Source organism: Saccopteryx leptura, chromosome 1, assembly GCF_036850995.1.
Source record: "Saccopteryx leptura isolate mSacLep1 chromosome 1, mSacLep1_pri_phased_curated, whole genome shotgun sequence".
In the NCBI taxonomy this organism is placed as follows: domain Eukaryota; kingdom Metazoa; phylum Chordata; class Mammalia; order Chiroptera; family Emballonuridae; genus Saccopteryx; species Saccopteryx leptura.
In genome coordinates, this window is record NC_089503.1 from 293,999,118 (window position 1) to 294,018,798 (window position 19,681).

At 44.3% G+C, this 19,681-nt stretch overlaps 1 long non-coding RNA gene and 1 other non-coding gene across 2 annotated transcripts in view; both read right to left on the reverse strand.

Moving 5' to 3' along the window:
• Window positions 1-1,549: 1,549 nt before the first annotated feature.
• Window positions 1,550-19,681, reverse strand: part of LOC136385419 (uncharacterized) — a 70,988-nt gene continuing 52,856 nt past the window's right edge. The window contains exon 5 of the long non-coding RNA XR_010747821.1: window positions 1,550-1,917. This is a non-coding gene — a long non-coding RNA (uncharacterized lncRNA). The remainder of the gene's footprint in view (window positions 1,918-19,681) is intronic.
• On the reverse strand, window positions 6,382-6,457 carry TRNAT-CGU (transfer RNA threonine (anticodon CGU)). Its single transcript has one exon. It is a non-coding gene; the product is annotated as a tRNA-Thr (tRNA).

The following is a 19,681-nucleotide window of genomic DNA, read 5'->3' on the forward strand; positions in this document are numbered from 1 at the left end:
CGCCCCCAACACACATTAATATCACTTGGGCGACAGGCTTCCATGTGGGCAGCGCCATCTTTAACAAAGTGAGCATAATATATTTTATCTGCCCAACATTCTTCAAAGTCCCCTGAGAAAAACTCCAAATACTCTTACATTAGTAATAATAGATAGGCATTATTATCTCCATGTTGCAAATGAGGAAACTGAAAATGAAAGGTCCCAAATAGGTTCCTCTGCAAAAAAAAAGTGACCAATCTAGAATACGCTCTTAATTTTATCCAGCACCCACGTTGGTGACAGATTTGACACACTATTGCTTCTGAAACAGCTTCATCTAGTTTAAATATAATTGTCTTTGGGCTGGCTTTATCTTCTGATTCAAGAACTGTTTCCTTTGCCGTTTTAATCTTTCTTTTTCCCCAGTGATTCACAGTAGGTTGAACACATGGTTAGTACTTATTCTTGCTTCCAGAATAGTGTTTTTATTTTTAGAGTAAAACACGCACAACATAAAATTACCCCCCCTCCATATACAGAAGAATTTACACTAAAAAATAAGGCTCTCTCCCACCTTATCCCCAAACCCCCAAATCTCCCTGAATAGAGGCAACTACTGTTAGGTTTTTGTGCATCCCTCCAGAAAGAGTCTTTGCATTTGCAATGAGAGCCTAGCTTTAAGGTGGGAATTGAGTCCTTTTCCTGTTATCAGGCAAATGAGGAGTTATGGTCAATGATAATGTTAATCAGTCAATGCCTGGGAATGGGGGAGGTAAAGAGTTGGGGGAAGAGAGCCCAAATTGGCCTGATGGAATATTGAATATTAAGTATGATCAAAAGCCAATCAGTGTTGAAACAGAGTTTTCTTTCGGCTCTGAGCTTCTAGACCCAGATGCCCCGTGGAAAGATGCTCCTGTAACTACATTCTATATTTTAAAAAATATTGTGTGCTATCTGAAAATATTGTCTGGAGAAATCTTTACATATGTAGAGCAATAAAATGAGCAAGATGGAGCCTAGTAATTAACACAAGTTAACAATGTTCTCACAAAGGAGACTTAAACAATGATTCAAATACACTAAAAGATTCTAGAATTTATTTCTCAGATATTTATTGAGCATTTTATTATTATTTTTTTTAATTTTTTGTGACAGAGCTAGAGAGACAAAGAAGGACAGATAGGGACAGACAGAGAGGAAAGGAGAGAGATGAGAAGCATCAATTCTTCGTTGCAGCTTTTTTTTTTTGTTTTTTTTTTTGTTTGTTTGGTTTTTTTTTTTTGTATTTTTCTGAAGCTGGAAACGGGGAGGCAGACAGACTCCCGCATGCGCCCGACCGGGTTCCACCTGGCATGCCCACCAGGGGGCGATGCTCTGCCCATGCGGGGCATCGCTCTGTCGCGACCAGAGCCACTCTAGCGCCTGGGGCAGAGGCCAAGGAGCCATCCCCAGCGCCCCGGAGATCTTTGCTCCAATGGAGCCTCGGCTGTGGGAGGGGAAGAGAGAGACAGAGAGGAAGGAGAGGGGGAGGGGTGGAGAAGCAGATGGGCACCTCTCCTGTGTGCCCTGGCCAGAAATCGAATCTGGGACTTCCACACGCCAGGCCAACGCTCTACCACTGAGCCAACCGGCCAGGGCCTTGTTGCAGCTTCTTAGTTGTTCATTGATTGCTTTCTCATATGTGCCTTGACGGGGACCTCCAGCAGAGCCAGTGACCCCTTGCTCAAGTCAGCGACTTTTGGGCTCAAGCCAGCAACCATGGAATCCTGTCTATGACCCCATGCTCAAGTCCGATGAGCCCACACTCAAGCCGGTGACCTCGGGGTTTTGAACCTGGGTCCCCTACATCCCAGTCTGATGCTCTATCCACTCCGCTACCGCCTGGTCAGGTTTACTGAGCATTTATGATGTTCCAGGCCTCCCTCATGTCAGGAGCTGGAAAAAGGAGGTAAACAAATATATAATTGTTATTTGTTGTTGTTGTTTTTTACAGGGATAGAGAGAGATAGATAGGGACAGACAGACAAGAATGGAGAGAGATGAGAAGCATCAATCATCAGTTTTTCGTTGCGAGACCTTAGTTGTTTACTGATTGCTTTCTCATATGTGCCTTGAACACGGGCCTTCAGCTTACCAAGTAACCCCTTTCTCAAGCCAATGACCTTGGGTCCAAGCTGGTGAGCTTTTACTCAAAGCAGATGAGCCCGCGCTCAAGCTGGTAGCCTTGGGGTCTCGAACCTGGGTCCTCTGCATCCCAGTCTGATGCTTTATCCACTGTGCCACCGCCTAGTCAGGCATAATTGTTATTTCTGTTTCCCTCTTTAACTGTCTTTCCAGCCATTCCATTATTATTATTATTTCATTTGAGACTCCCAGGCCCCTAGGAGGCTCAGAAAGATAGATTCACCCAAGATAATGTGAATGTAGCTAGCTAACCCTGGCAGAGTGAGGGCCACAACCTGCACACCCAATGTACTTTCCCCAAACACAGTTGCAGCTCTAAGAGCTCAGGATCTGAATTCTACCATAAACTCTTCAATTGCTGCAAGTGAAATACTGAGAAAATGTGGAGGCTCTACACCCGTATTCATTGCAGCATTATTTGCAATAGCTTAATGGTAGAGGCAACCCAAGTGTGCATTGATGGATGAATGGATAAAATAAAATGTGGTGGATTATTGTGCCTGACCTGTGGTGGCACAGTGGATAAAGTGTCAACCTGGAGACACTGAGGTTGCCGGTTCAAAACCCTGGGCTTGCCTGGTCAGGGCACATATGGGAGTTGATGCTTCCTGCTCTCCCTCCTTCTCTCCCTCTCCCCTCTCTATAATGAATAAATTTTAAAAAATGTGGTGTATTATTGTATTATTACAAAATAGATTATTATTTATCCTTAAAAAGAAAGGAAATTCTGACACATGCTACAACATGGATGACCGTTGAAGACATTATGCTAAGTGAAATAAGCTGGTCTCAAAAGAACAAAGAGTATGACTCTGCTTATAGGAGGTATCTAAAACACACAAATGCACAGAGACAGAGTAGAATGGTGGTTACCAGGGGCAGCAGAGAGGGAGAAATAGAGAGTTATTGTTTAATGGGTACAGAATTTCAGTTTGGGAAGATGAGTTCTGTTCATCCAGACAGTGGTAATGGTTGTACAACATGTGATGGTACTTAATGCTACTGTACTGTACAGTTTTTTAAAAGACTTTATTTATTCATTTTAGAGAGGAGAGAGGGGGAGAGAGAAGGGAGAGAGAAGAGGGGAGGAACAGGAAGCATCAACTCCCATATGTGCCTTGACCAGGCAAGCCCAGAGTTTCGAACCTCAGCATTCCAGGTCGACACTTTATCCACTGCACCACCACAAGTCAGGCTGAACGGTACCCTTAAAAATGGTTAAAATGGTTTTATCTTATGTGCATTTTGCCACAATTTTTATTGATTGATTTTAGAGCGACAGAGAGAGAGGAAAACCAAAAAAAAAAATTTTTTTTTGTGACAGAGATAGTGAAAGAGACAAAGAGAGGGACAGATACAGACGGACAGGACGGGAGAGATATGAAAAGCATCAATTCTTCATTGCGGCACCTTAGGTGTTCATTGATTGCTTTCTCATATGTGCCTTGACCAGGGGACTACAGCAGAGTGAGTGACCCCTTGCTCAAGCCAGCGACCTTGGGCTCAAGCCAGTGACCTTGGGCTTTAAGACAGCAACCTTGGGCTCAAGCCAGTGACCTTGAGCTTTAAGCCAGCAACCTTTGGGCTCAAGCCAACAACCATGGGGTCATGTGTATGATCTCACGCTTAAGCCAGCCACCTTGGGGTTTTGAACCTGAGTCCTATGCATCCCAGTCTGATACTCTATCCACTGTGCCACAGCCTAGTCAGGTGGAAAAGCCACAATTTAAAAAAATTAAAAAGAAAAAATGCTGAGACTCCTCTAATGCTAACTCAGACAGTCCAAAGGTCAAGAGAAGAGAAAAGGCCTGACTCTGTCAGAGTGTGCTCATCATGACCCTTGCCAGAATGACAACGATGTGTGCAGTGGACATCTGGACACATGTAACTACTCAGCATCCCCTTCCTCTTCCTTCTGGAAACAGAGTCCTTTCTTCTGGTAAAGGAACCAACATCATGAAGTTCAATGAAACCCAGACCAAACCAGTCCATACCCCATCACTGTGGTCAAGGAATTTAAATAAACAGAAGCTAAGAAAAATTAGGTCATTTTTATCAGACTTTTTTCCTACATCAGTTCAAATGCTGGAGTGGTTTTAAAATATGTCTAAAAATTATTTAACGCCTCTTTCAAAAGCAGAGCCCAATATCCCCGTTGGTGAGTCTGAGCTGAACTCAGTGACCCATTGCCAACAAGGAGGATATTGCATAAATGAGCACTGTGTGTTATCTGTGGCTAGATCCTAAGTGACATGTGGCTTCTCTCTCAAATGACTTGGCTTGCTTTGTAGGATGTCAGTTGTTGTGTTATGAGAACACTCCAGCAGCCCAATGGAAAGGTCCATGTGGTAAAAAATTAAGGCTTCCTGCCAACAGTTGGCGCAGAACTGAGGCCTCCAGCCGGCAGACTCGCGAGTAGCTGTCTGGGAAGCGGACCCTTCGGACCCAGTTAGGCCTTCGGATGGCCACCAGCCTCAGATGACTGTGGTCCCAGGTGACATCTGACTGTAACCCTATGAGACCTTGCACCAGAACCACCCAACTAGCTGCTCCTAAATTTCTCCACAGAAACAGAGATAATAAAATGTTATTAAAAATTTTTTTAATTTGTTTTTAACTGTAGTAAAATACACATAAAATTGATCATCTTAATCATTTTTTAGGTATATGGTCCAGTGACATTAAGTACATTCACACTGTTGAGCAACCATCAACCCCCATCGATTTCCAGGGCTTTTTTCCTTTTGTGAAACCTTTGACTTAAGCTGCACTATTGGTTCTCAAGCCTGCTGGCTCACACTGCTGATTTGGCCCTTGCCGGCTTCCATAACCCAAGCCAATTCCTAATAAATTCCTTAAATCTCTTTCCATACGTACATATATACGTGCATATCCTAGTGGCTTTTTCTCTGGAGAACCTTGATAATACAACATTATTATTATTATTATTATTATTTTATTTTTTTTACAGAGACAGAGAGAGTCAGAGAGAGGGATAGACAGGGACAGACAGACAGGAATGGAGAGAGATGAGAAGCATCAATCATTAGTGTTTCATTGCACGTTGCAACACCTTAGTTGTTCATTGATTGTTTTCTCATATGTGCCTTGACTGTGGGCCTTCAGCAGACCAAGTAACCCCTTGCTGGAGCCAGTGACCTTGGGTCCAAGCTGGTGGGTGAGCTTTTGCTCAAACCAGATGAGCCCGCACTCAAGCTGGCAACCTCGGGGTCTCGAACCTGGGTCCTCCGCATCCCATCCACTGCGCCACCACCGGGTCAGGTGATAATACAACATTATAATAGACATGCATTCAAAACCAACCTGGAAGTGTCCCGATCTTAGAGATGCTCAGTATGCAACCTTCCTGTGTAGCGTGCCCCCATGGGCTGATCCATCCCAGCCCCTGTGGCACACCACTGTGGATGGCTATAATGGTAGCACTCTGTGTTATTATACTTCACTGGCTCTGGACTACAAGGAAGAAGCAACCGAAACGCAAGGTTCTTTGTTGGTTTGTTGGTTTGTTTATTTTCCAGGGACAGAGAGAGAGTCAGAGAGAGGGATAGACAGGGACAGACAGACAGGAATGGAGAGAGATGAGAAGCATCAATCACCAGTTTTTCGTTGCGACACCTTAGTTGTTCATTGATTGCTTTCTCATATGTGCCTTGACCGCGGGCCTTCAGCAGACCGAGTAACCCGTTGCTCAAACCAGCGAGCTTGGGTCCAAGCTGGTGAGCTTTTGCTCAAGCTGGTGACCTTGGAGTCTCGAACCTGGGTCCTCTGCATCCCAGTCTGACGCTCTATCCACTGTGCCACCGTCTGGTCAGGCGAAACGCAAGGTTCTTGATGTGTCCCCAGGTGCATCTTAATTGTTCACACAGAGTCACATTTCTGAACAACTCATTTTTGAAAATATTCCATTCTATTTCTTTTTTTTTTTTTTTCTGAAGTGAGAAGCAGGGAGGCAGAGAGACAGACTCCCGCATGCACCTGACCATGTGGCATGCCCACTAGGGGGTGGTGCTCTGCCTATCTGGAACATTGCTCTGTTGCAACCAGAGCCATTCTAGCACCTGAGGTGAAGGCCATGGAGCCATCCTCAGCGCCTGGGTCAACTTTGCTCCATTGGAGCCTTGGCTGCAGGAGGGGAAAGAGATAGAGAGAAGGAGAGGGGGAAGGGTGGAGAAGCAGATGGGCACTTCTCCTGTGTGCCCTGGTTGGGAATCGAACCCAGGGCTTCCACACACGGGGCCGACACTCTACCACTGAGCCAATCAGCCAGGGCTATCTATTCCTTTTTAATTGTCCTGTATTGTTGAGTTAAAAAAAAAAAAGTACTACAGTGTGTACATATGAATATGATGTAATATTTGTGCAGAAAAAGATGGGATATATATAGTTAAAGAAGAAACTGATAGCCTAACCAGGTGGTGGCTCAGTGGATAGAGCCTTGGCCTAGGATGCAGAGGACCCAGATTCAAAACCCGAGGTTTCAGGTTTGAGCAGGGGCTCAGTCAGCTTGAGTACGGGTTCACCATGGGATCATGGACATAACCCCATGGTCACTGACTTGAGCCCAAAGGTCACTGGCTTGAAGCCCAAGGTCACTGGCTTGAGCTCAAGGTCACTGACTTGAGCAAGGGGTCACTCGGACTGCTGTAGCCCCCCAGTCAGGCACATATGAGAAAGCAATCAGTGAACAACTAAGGTGTCACAACAAAGAATTGATGCTTCTGATATTATTAGTTATCTCCAAGGTGGGAAACAATAAGATAGTAGGGGAAACAGGGTGGAGAGCCAATTTTTCATTGTCTAACCTTATACAACTTTTAAATTGTGAAACATTAGAATATATTATTTACTCCAGTGATTTTTCAACCTATTTCACATCATGGCACATATAAACTAATTACTAAAATTCGATGACACACACACAAAAAAATTATATTTCTTTTCCAGTCTGCCCTCCCCCAAAAGGAATAATTTTGATTTATTCACACTACATGGCTATTGATGTGTTGGCTGTTGTCTTTTTATTTTATTTGACAATCTAAGAGAAAAGAGGTCAGTGCCCCTAACTTGTCAGGTATTGCATGTTTTAAAAATTCTTGCAGCACATCAATAGAAAACTGCTGACTTACTGAAAAGCAATGCCAAAGGAAAATAAATAATTTGTGCCTCTATTTTCTCCAAACTTTGTACTGAGCTGAAATTTTAACTTTCGACACAACAAATAAGTCCTTAAAGAATAACATTCAAGTAATATTTACTGAGCCCCTATTTGGTGCCCTGGCCTACTGGTGCTGGAGGACAGAGCAGGGGACAAAATGATTTTTAAAGTTTTTGTTTTTTTTTTTAATTTAAAAGAAAAAAGGTCCTTGTCCACAAGAAACAAATTCTAGCATGGAAGATAGAAAATAACCCAAAATAATGAACAGGAAAACATACTATAAGTTAGAAAGTGGTAAGTGAAAAGAACTGAGCAAGATTAGGAAGGTCTGAGAGTAAGAGAATGTGAGAGTGACAAAGGGGTACAATTTTAAGTAGAGTGTTAGGACAGGCCTCATTGAGAGAGTGACATTTTTGTGTGTGACAGAGACAGAGGGAGGGACAGATAGGGACAGACAGACAAGAAGGGAGAGAGATGAGAAGCATCAATTCTTCATTGCGGCTCCTTAGTTGTTCGTTGTTTGCTTTCTTATATGTGCCCTGACAGGGAGGCTATAAACTGGGCTCAAGCTGGTGAGCTTTGCTCAAACCAGATGAGCCCGCGCTCAAGCCGGTGAGCTCAGGGTTTTGAACCTGCATCTTCTGCACCCAGTCCAACGCCCCATCCGCTGCGCCACCACCTGGTCAAGCTGAGAGGGTGACATTTGAGCAAACATTCAACATTGTGAAATTGAGGATGAGTCTACTCTTTTTTCTGTGATATCATTTCACCATTCTGCTGGATCACTTGAAATTATCTGAGCCAATTTTGCATTATTTTTCCAATAAAAACTATTTATAGAAATATTAGAACTATAAAATATGTTGTAAAAGAGTTTATGGGTTAGTTGAGTGCATTGTTCTAAAGTTAAATGTAGCAAGGAAATTTCTTAGCATTATATAGATTTCTCTAGGGTAACTACAGAGAGAAGACAGAATGCAAAAAATTCCTCTGAAATCTCCTTTGTGTTTAAGAGAGTGGCTCTGATATCAAACTGTTTGAAGCAAGCTTTACCCATTCTACCTAGGTCAACTTGGCCAATTTCTTAATACCTCTCTATCTCAGTTTCCTATTATACCCAAGTCATAGAGTTTTAGGGACCCAATAAGGTAATGCATGTAAATGCATACAGGAAGTGCTCAGTAAGTGGTCAACATGGACCAGTACCAACCTGCCTTGATTCAGATTCTGAGCCAGCACCAATGGACTAAGTGGATTTCAGGGAATGTCTTTGTATCTCTGTGCTTAGGTTTTCCTCATCTGAAAAATAGGGGTAATAATAATAGTACTGACTTCCCAGGGTGTTTATTAGGACTAAATAAGTTACTACACGTAAAACACTTAGAATAGGATATAGTCAGCATTATTAGTCTGATTAGGGCTGCCACAAAAAAAAAATCACAGACAGGTTGGCTTCAACAGCAGAAATGTCTTTTCTCACAGTTCTGGAGGCTGGAAGTCTGAGGTCAGGGTGTCAGCAGGGTTGGTTCTTGTGAGAGCCCTCTTCCTGGCTTGCAGATGGCTCCCTTCCTGCGCTGTTCTTCCATGGCTTTTCCTCCATGCTTGTGCAAGGAGAGAAAGAGAGACCTCTCTCACTTTCTCTTATAAATCCACCAATCCTATCATGTGAGGACCCTACCTTATGACCTCATTTAGTCTTAATTACCTCCTAAAAGCCATATCTCCAAATAACTTTTAAATATAATAAGCCAAAGTAGGATGCAAAGTCATGTGCATAGTATACTATCTTTTGCTTCTTTAAAAAAAGAAAAAAGAGGAAAAATAAGAGAAGAATCTATATATGTTCTTGCTTGTAAATAGTATCTCCATAAAGATTTTCAAAAAAATTCGTGACAGTACATAGTTGCCTCTGGTGAGGGACCAGGGAACTGGAGACAGGGATTCTGCATATTCCTCTGGTGCCTTTTGAATTTTGAACCATTGAACATAAACCATATTTTAAAAGAGAGAGGAGAGAAGAAGAAACAAACAGAAAGAGTTGTAGCCAGGGTAAAGTCATGGTGAGAGGAGACAGAAATAGGAGAAAGAAAAGAAAGAAAAGCCACTATGGCATGAATTTGGTATTATCGTTGATATCTAGGGGGTGGATTTTGGGGCCAAAAAAGAATATATGGGATCATCTAGGTACTCAGGGCTGAAGTATGCAAATCCAACAGACACATCATTTATTTACTGTCACATGCCTTCTTACAGTTATGATGTGTTCAGAATGGCAGGTGAGTGTGGCTTGGAGTCAGGGAAAGAAGGCAACTCCTCAGTATTCAAGGCATCAAGGGGGACATGGGATTCCAAGAGGGCTTAATGTTGCGGGAGACATGGTGGTAACGTGTCTTCATGGACCAGGTGGAGGAAAGCTTATTTCTAAGATGATGGGTGTGAAAATGTTGGAGTCAGGAGTAGAGAGGGAAAATAGTCAAAGATGGAATAAAAAGGAAGAAGATAAAAATGACAGAAAACCTCATCTAGACCAGGCACTGTACTTGTGGCGGAGTCTGTGGGTTTTGCCAAGATCTAGGCCCCCTTCTTCTGGTAAGAGCACTCTGATTTTCTTTAAGCATCCTCTTTGTTAGTGTCTATTAAGGTTTCTCAGCTGTGGCACCATTGACATTTGAGCCTAGGGAATTCTCTGTTGTGGGAGCTGTCCTGTGTATTGTAGGATTGTTAGCAGCATCCCTGGCCCCCCCATTATAACAACCCCAAATTACTCTAGACCAGGGGTCCCCAAACTTTTTACACAGGGGGCCAGTTCACCGTCCCTCAGACCATTGGAGGGCCGGACTATTAAAAAAACTATGAACAAATCCCTATGCACACTGCACATATCTTATTTTAAAGTAAAAAAACAAAACAGGAAGAAATACAATATTTGAAATAACAAACAAGTAAATTTAAATCAACAAACTGACCAGTATTTCAATGGGAACTATGCTCCTCCACTGACCACCTATGAAAGAGGTGCCCCTTCCAGAAGTGCAGCGGGGGCCAGATAAATGGCCTCAGGGGGCCGCATGTGGCCCGCGGGCCGTAGATTGGGGACCCCTGCTCTAGACCTTCTCGAATTTTCCCTGGGTGGCAAAATCACTCCCCTTCCCATTGAGAACTATGGTTGTGAACTGCATATTGGACCAGGTGGCAAGAATCTGTAGGTGGCCTCTAGAAGTGGCACAGCAGAAAGTAATGGAGACCTCAGACCTACAACAGCAAGGACCTAAATTTTCCAACTACATGAATGAGTTGGGAAGCAGTAGATTTTTCCACAGAGCCTCTCAATGGGAACTCAGCCCAGCTGACACCTGGATGTTAAGTCTTTTTTTTTTTAAAGCAAGAGAGTGAAAGAAACAGAGAGAGGGATATATAGGGACAGACAGACAAAAAGGGAGAGATGAGAAGCATCAATTAGTAGTTCATTGATGGCTTTCTTATATGTGCCTTGATGGGGGCGGGGTCTACAGCAGAGCAAGTGACATTTTGCTCAAGCCAGTGACCTTGGGTTCAAGCCAGCGACCTTGGAGTCATGTCAATGATCCCACATTCAAGTCAGCGACCCTGCGCTCAAGCTGGATGAGCCCACTCTCAAGCCAGTGACCTTGGAGTCTAACCTAGGCTCTCTGTGTCCCAGACTGATGCTCTATCCACTGCGCCACCACCTGGTCAGGCTGGATTTTAGTCTTGAGCTGGGAGAGAATAAGCAGATGTTGTTATAAAGTGCCATATTTGTGGTCATTTGTTATGCAGCAGTAGAGACCTCAAGTTCCCGGAGATATATCTATATAATAATTTCCTCCACTCCTTTTCTCCCTTAAGCCACTTCAAATAGGTTTCTGTTATTTGCAACTCAAAATGTCCTCAGCACAATGTTACCTCATAGGCCTATTGAACTGGAAGATTGTATTGATCTGCATGTTTCACTGTACATAAATTTTACCTCAGTTAAAAATATAAAACAGAGCCTGACCAGGCGGTGGTGCAGTGGATAGAGCATCGGACTGGGGTGCGGAGGACCCAGGTTCGAGACCCTGAGGTCACCAGCTTGAGCGCAGGCTCATCTGGTTTAAGCAAAGCTCACCAGCTTGGACCCAAGGTCGCTGGCTTGAGCAAGGGGTTACTCGGTCTGCTGAAGGCCCAAAGTCAAGGCACATATGAGAGAGCAATCAATGAACAACTAAGGTGTTGCAACAAAAAACCAATGATTGATGCTTCTCATCTCTCTCCGTTCCTGTCTGTCTGTCTGTCCCTGTCTATCCCTCTCTCTGACTCTCTGTCTCTGTAAAAAATAAAAATAAAAATAAAATAAAACAGAAAACAATTACCTCACAGGATTGCAATGCACTTCCAGTTCTGAGTTAGTCAGGAATCTTTTTGAATACAAGTGACCGAAACTCAAACTGGGTTAAATTGGAAAAGAAATGTATAGTCTCACGGGAAAATCCAGGGGTGGGTCTGGGTAACAGTTCTCTATTGCTCCATTTCCTTTCTTTTTTAAAGCTGAATGATATTCCATTTATGTATATAACATACTTGGTTTATCTGTCTATTTGTCAACGGACATTTGGGTTGCTTCCTCCTCTTGGCTCTCATGGATAACACTGCTGTGAACAGGAGTTTGCAAATATCTCTTCAAGACTGCTTTCATTTCTTTTGGATACATACCAGAAGTGGGATTGCTGATCATAAGGCAGTTCTTAATTTATTTATTTTTCTTTTTTTATTGTTCGTTTGTTTGTTTGTTTGTTTTACAGAGACAGAGAGAGAGTCAGAGAGAGGGATAGATAGGAACAGACAGTAACAGAGAGAGATGAGAAGCATCAATCATCAGTTTTTTGTTGCGACACCTTAGTTGTTCATTGATTGCTTTTTTTTTTTTTTGTATTTTTCTGAAGCTGGAAATGGGGAGAGACAGTCAGACTCCCGCATGCGCCCACCAAGGGGCGATGCTCTGCCCCTCCAGGGCATCGCTCTGCTGCGACCAGAGCCACTCTAGCGCCTGGGGCAGAGGCCAAGGAGCCATCCCCAGCGCCCGGGCCATCTTTGCTCCAATGGAGCCTCGGCTGCGGGAGGGGAAGAGAGAGACAGAGAGGAAGGAGAGGGGGAGGGGTGGAGAAGCAGATGGGCGCTTCTCCTGTGTGCCCTGGCCGGGAATCCAACTCGGGACTTCTGCACGCCAGGCCGACGCTCTACCACTGAGCCAACCGGCCAGGGCTGATTGCTTTCTCATATGTGCCTTGACCGTGGGCCTTCAGCAGACCAAATAACCCCTTGCTCGAACCAGTTACCTTGGGTCCAAGCTGGTGAGCTTTGCTCAAACCAGATGTGCCCGCGCTCAAGCTGGTAACCTTGGGGTCTCGAACCTGGGTCCTCTGCATCCCAGTCCGACGCTCTATTCACTGCACCACCACCTGGTCAGGCAGAAAGACAGACTCTTGCATGCACTCAAACTGAGATCTATCCATCAAACCCCCTATGGGGTGATGCTCTGCCCATCTGACGTATTGCTCTGTTCCTTGGCAACTGAGCTATTTTAATGCCTAAGGTGAGGCCATGTAGCCATCCTCAGTGCCTGGGGCCAACTCGTTAAAACCATTCGAGCCATGGATGCAGGAGAGGAAGAGAAAGAGAAAGAGGAGAGGGGGGGAGTGTGGAGAAGCAGATGGTTCCTTCTCCTGTGTGTCCTAACCTGGAATCAAACCCAGGACTTCCACATGCCAGACCAACGCTCTACTGATGAGCCAACCAACCAAGGCCCATAAGGCAGTTCTACTTTAAATTTTCCTCCTTTCTTTCTTTCTTTCTTTCTTTCTTTCTTTCTTTCTTTCTTTCTTTCTTTCTTTCTTTCTTTCTTTTCTTTCTTGCAGAGACAGAGAGAGTCAGAGAGAGGGACAGATAAGAACAGACAGGAAAGGAGAGAGATGAGAAACATCAATTCTTTGTTGCTGCTCCTTAATTGTTCATTGATTGATTTCTCATATGTGCCTTGACCCAGGGACTACAGCAGACTGAGTGACCCCTTGCTCGAGCCAGCAACCTTGGGCTCAAGCTGGTGAGCTTTGCTCAAACCTGATGAGCCCGCACTCAAGCTGGCATTCTCAGGGTCTCAAACCTGGGTACTCGACATCCCAGTCTGACGCTTTATTCACTGCGCCACTGCCTGGTCCAGCTATTTCAGCTATTTTAAATGTTTTTAAGAAACTTTCATACCATTCCCCATAGGGGTTGTACCATTTTACCTTATCACCCACAGCACACAAGGATTTCTTCACATGCTCACCAACATTTGTTTTTTTTAATTTTTTAAAAGCCTCATTGGGTGCAGTGTGGCGAGTGGTTGGGAAGGGCTGAGAGGTGGACTCCTGTGGGCCTGGCACTGCCCACGATCAGTGGCTGAAGTGAAGCTAGAGGTGGATTTAACGGTGGGTGCACCAGGTGCGTGCCCTGGGCCCCAGCTTCTGAAGGGGCCCCACAAAACTTCAACTTTACACTTTTTTCTAATGATATCAAGTTTGGTTTCATATGTGCAATTTTATTTATTTATTTATTTTTATTTTTATTTTTTTTGTATTTTTCTAAAGCTGGAAACGGGGAGAGACAGTCAGACAGACTCCCGCATGCGCCCGACCGGGATCCACCCGACACGCCCACCAGGGAGCGATGCTCTGCCCCTCCGGGGCGTCGCTCTGTTGCGACCAGAGCCACTCCAGTGCCTGGGGCAGAAGCCAAGGAGCCATCCCCAGTGTCTGGGCCATCTTTGCTCCAATGGAGCCTCGTTGCGAGAGGGGAAGAGAGAGACAGAGAGGAAGGAGAGGGGGAGGGGTGGAGAAGCAAATGGGCGCTTCTCCTGTGTGCCCTGGCCGGGAATCGAACCCAGGACTTCTGCACGCCAGGCCGATGCTCTACCACTGAGCCAACCGGCCAGGGCCATATGTGCAATTTTAACATTAATAGTACATAATATTTTTATTTATTTAAAAATATGGTTAGCATGCATTTTTATTTTCCCTGTCTCTCTCTTTTTTTTAAGGGTCCCAATATTTTTTCCTGCCCCAGGGCCTCAACTGACCTTAATCCGTCTCTGAGTGAGGCATGAACCTGCCCAGCACTGGAGCTTGGTCCCGATGTGAAATGTTCTCACTGAGAGTGTGGCTTTGCAATGATGGTTCCTAGGCAAGTCTCAGGGCAGTTTGTATCAGCTTGACAACATTGTTCATTAATAACTGTGAGAGTGATGATTTGCACCTTGTCTCAATGAGGCCCCCCAGGAGGTTTGGCCGTTGGGTTAGTTACACAGCAAGAATATTCTATGTGACCCTCAGGGTATAAGAAGCCCAGCTTATGTTCCATTTTGGGCACTGTGATTCCAAGGTGTTCAGTGCACATGGTGGTGGCTCCTGATCTCAACGCAGAAGTATGTCCATTCTGCTCTGCAGAAAGGGGCCACTTAGTACTCACTGCTTGTGAGTTGTGATGCAGACTGGCTGCTTGCTACGCATGACTTGACTTTAACACTCTTGCTATACTGTAGCCTTTTCTATTATATGTATTGTCATTTTGGGTTCTACTAGGTTTCTTTAGAAATCAAAGCCTGTCTAACTGCCTCCATTACTGTTAGGAGGAATGACTGGTTCTATGGTAGCCCAGTGTCGGGCACAAAATAATGACTTTATTATTATATATATTTGTTGAATAGTCCAGACTAAAGCTGGTGAGGGGTGACGAGGAAGGACAGGAGTCCAGCTCCTTCTGCTCCCTCCTGAGTCACACAGACTGCCCATCAGTGCCTGGTCCAAAAGATCTGATCAGTAAACACTTCTCAAATGAGTAAAAAAAGGAAGAAGAAAATTCTATTTACTTGGACTTGGCAATGATCTCAAGGTGCTACAGTAAAAGAAAGGAAGGCCAACAAGCAGGCGTCACAAGGCTTGTCCTTCCTCCAGGCCTCCTGGATCCACCTTTCTAATGGCAGTTTCTCTTGGACCCTTTTAGATAAGTGTCCTGAAATGAGAGTGTTCTACTGATATATATATATATATATCTTTTTTTTTTTTTTTTAGTGAGAGTGACAGATAAGAACAGACAGACAGGAAAGGAGATAAATGAGAAGCATCAATTCTTTGTTGTGCACTTTAGTTATTCACTGATTGCTTCTTTCTCATCTGTGCCTTGACCGGGGGGGGGGGGGGTCCAGCCAAGCCAGTGACCCCTTGCTCAAGCCAGCAACCTTAGGCTCAAGCCAGTGACCATGGGGTCATGTCCTTGATCTCATGCTCAAACCAATGACTTCGGGGTTTTGAACCTGGGTCCTCTGCATCCCAGGCTGATACTCTATCCACTGTGCCACCACCTGGTCAGGCCAACTAATTTTATTCTTGCAGATACTTCGCGCATATTCTTTTTCCAACATCGCCCCAAGGGTTCACTGGCCTTTTTGAACTGCTAATAATGGTTTAAAAACAGATTTTTTGGTACTAGTTGGTTCTTGTCAATCCTATCTCTTTTACAATCCCTCTTTCCAAAAATTGCCCATAAATTTTCTTTCTTTTAAAAACAATTTAAATAGAAGAATTCTCTTCACTTAAAAAAAAATGTCTTCTGAAGTCCTGGATCTAGAGAAATCTTAAAGTGCCATCGATTCTTAAACTTCTCTCTTTTGCTCTTCCTTAAACACCACTAGCACCCCAAATGTGTGCAAGTTCCATATTATTTTTATTCAGTAGTCAAGTCACACCTTTTGTGCTTGAGATGGGCTTTAAGAGAAGTTGTCTATGAGTAAGTGTTCATTTTAGGCTTTTCTGAGCATTAATAAAAACGAACTTGATGGTTCACTGGAACCATTGGGAGGGAAAAAGCTGAACTACTCTTTGCTTTAGTACTTGGAAAATGAGCAACAGGTTTCTTAACCCAGCCCTTTTAAAGAGGCTCTACAGATAGCATCTATAATAATAAAGATTAGCCTGACCAGGTGGTGGCTTAGTGGATAGAGCATCAAACTGGGGTGCGGAAGACCCAGGTTTGAGACCCCGAGGTCGCCAGCTTGAGCGCAGGCTTATCTGGCTTGAGCAAAAAAGCTTACCAGCTTGAACCCAAGGTAGCTGGTTCGAGCAAGGGGTTATTCGGTCTGCTGAAGGCCCATGGTCAAGGCACATATGAGAAAGCAATCAATGAACAACTAAGGTGTTGCAATGAAAAACTGATGATTGATGCTTCTCATCTCTCTCCGTTCCTGTCTGTCTGTCTCTATCTAACCCTCTCTCTGACTCTCTGTCTCTGTAAATAAAAATAAATAAATAATAGTAATAATAAAGGTAATAATAATTTAAAAACAAAACTAAGCCAAAAAAGCTTATCTTGGGCAAAGGAATTTTGGTATTTACATTTGGAAACGAGTTTGTTCGATTTCTGTTAACTTTCCTGCCACATCTGTAGACAAGAATGAAGCTGCTTTCTGAGAAACTGACTCAAGAAGAGCTGAATGGACCCATAGTTTCCTCACCCAAAGATTTTGCTTCAGTTGAGTTTCCTACCCAATGCTGCAAGAGCATGGCCTTACTTTTTATATCTAACCACACCTTTTTCTGAGTAAAGTTGAGATAATAACAAAGCACTTTTGTTTGTCAAGTGTATTTGTTGGGGATCCTTTCACATGTAACTGGCAAAAAAACCCCAAAAATAACTAGAATAAATGAAAAGACAATTTATCAGCTCACCTAAAGTATTTGGCTTCAGGCATAGCTTGATCCAGGAGTTCAAATGTTGTCATCAAGGCACACTCCCCTTTCCTTAAACAGGCCTTCTCTAATGGAGATGATAATGATGACTGGCAGTCTAAACTTACATTTCATCAGCTTGGCCCAGGAAAGAAGGTATCTTTCCAAATATTTTTGGCAGAACAGTCTCAAAGAAGATTTTGAATGGTCTCAGTTGTGTCACGTGCCTGATCCTGAACCACTCATTATGTCCAAGGGCATGGATTCCTTTGTGAGGTAGAAATGATCAAACCTTCCCAAACGACACAGGACAGGTTTCCCCATAAGGAAGAAGAATGCTGTTTCCAGAAGAGGGAAGGGATGTCAGGCAGACAAACACAACAGATATTCCCCAACAGAAGACCTTTCAGAGCAACTTAGTGGAACAGAGAGGCAGCAGAAAGTAAGAAGTCAGGGATGGGGCACCAACTGTGGGACACACATAATTTCTTTATTTATTTCTACTTTCTTCATCCATCTATCCTAGCAAATCTTCTTGCTTGCTGGAAGCAGCAGCAGCAGCAGCAGAAGCTGTGACGATAGACTTAAACACAATGTATGAAGATTTTTTTTTTTTTGTATTTTTTTTTCTGAAGCTTTCTAGAAACCGGGAGAGACAGTCAGACAGACTCCCGCATGTGCCCGACCGGGATCCACCCGGCATGCCCACCAGGGGGCGATGCTCTGCCCCTCCGGGGCGTCGCTTTGTGGCAACCAGAGCCACTCTAGCACCTGGGGCAGAGGCCACAGAGCCATCCTCAGTGCCCGGGCCAACCTTGCTCCAATGGAGCCTCGGCTGCGGGAGGGGAAGAGAGAGACAGAGAGGAAGGAGAGGGGGAGGGGTGGAGAAGCAGATGGGCGCTTCTCCTGTGTGCCCTGGCCGGGAATCGAACCCGGGACTTCTGCACGCCAGGCTGACGCTCTACCACTGAGCCAACCGGCCAGGGCCTAATGTATGAGGATTTTAACATGGACATGAACAACAGAGACAGGACAGGCTTGCCGAGAACGTAATTTCGAGTGAGGTGTGAGCTATGAGAAGGAGGGAGATTACCAGGTAAGGAGGAGAGGTAAAGACGGGCCACGTAAAGAAGCTAGCTGGCACCAAATTATGGTGTTCTGGCAGGGCAGGCACATTTCATTTAACACAGGAACATTCTGTGTGGCTGAGGCAGAGGCTGCATGCGAGAAAGGGGGCTGGTGATGAGAGAGTAGCAGAGAGGGACCTCAGGGCAGATTGTGAAATGCCTTGAATTTCATGCCAAAAGGTTTGGGTTTTAATCTTATTCCTAGGTTTTGGGGAGAAAGGGAGGTCTTTAATCCTGTGACTAATTTTTCAAATATTTCTATGATGATATCTCTGACAGCTGAGGAAAGACTGCTGGCAGGGAGCCCAGTTAGGAGGCTAAGGTGGGAGTCCTAGCAAAAAGTGAAAAGACCCCTAAGGCAATAGTAGAAGGAAGGGTGGGATTCCAGAGGTAGAGCTTGGGTATAATCTATGGGATTTAGTTCCGCCACAGTTCGGGGAAGAACTGATTAGTGGAAGACATATACAGAGACAAGAGCAAGGAGCTACTGCCTTCCCCTGGCAAATTACTGACAGAATGAATCATCCATTAAGGGATAGGAAAGTTCACTGAATTCTCAGAATAGAAGATGGCTGGTGCTGGGAAACCATGTCAGGAGGTACTTGTATAAGTGTAGCTTTTTATTTCATTTACTGCCTAGCAAATACTTAATAGGCTCCTATTATGTGCCAAGCCCTGGGCTGGATGCTGGGTAGGAGCTGGAAAGCGAAACAGACATAATTCCTGTCATCATGGAGCTTTCTGTGTGCTGTACCAGAGGAGAAGGACAACAAACAGTGTATGTATAAATAAAATTTATGAACAGTGTTGAGTGTATGAAGGTAATCAATTCTGGGTGTGATGGAAAGAAAGGAAAGGACAGGGAGCAGAGAACCTCCCAAGATGGGTGGCCAAGAGGGGGTTGGGTTCTAAGTAGGACTGTTCACATTGCCTCTCATCTGGAGATGGCATTTTCTAGCCAAGCAGATGTTCAAATAATGCAAATTTTAATATGGGGATAAACTTCACTTTGAGTTTACAAATTATTCTTTTCCCCAAATATCATGCAGTTTTAAATGCACTCTAAGTAACAACACTGGCTTCGCTTAATCTCAAGGCTTTATGACTGCAACTCGTTTGTTTGTTTGTTTGTTTGTTTGTTTGTTTAGTGAGAAAAAGAGACAGGAGGGAAAAAGATGAGAAGCATCAACTCATAGTTGTGGCACTTTTAGTTATTTATTGATTGCTTCTCATACATGCCTTGACAGGGGGGCTTCAGCAGATCCAGTGACCCCTTGCTCAAGTCAGACCTTGGGCTTCAAGCCGGCAACCTTTGGGCTCAAGTCAGAGATCTCACTCTTAAGCTGGCAAGCCTGCACTCAAACCAGATGAAAGTGCTCTTAAACCAGCAACCTTGGGGTTTCAAACCTGGGACTCCCCCCACTGTCAAAACTCTATCCACTGTGCCACCACTC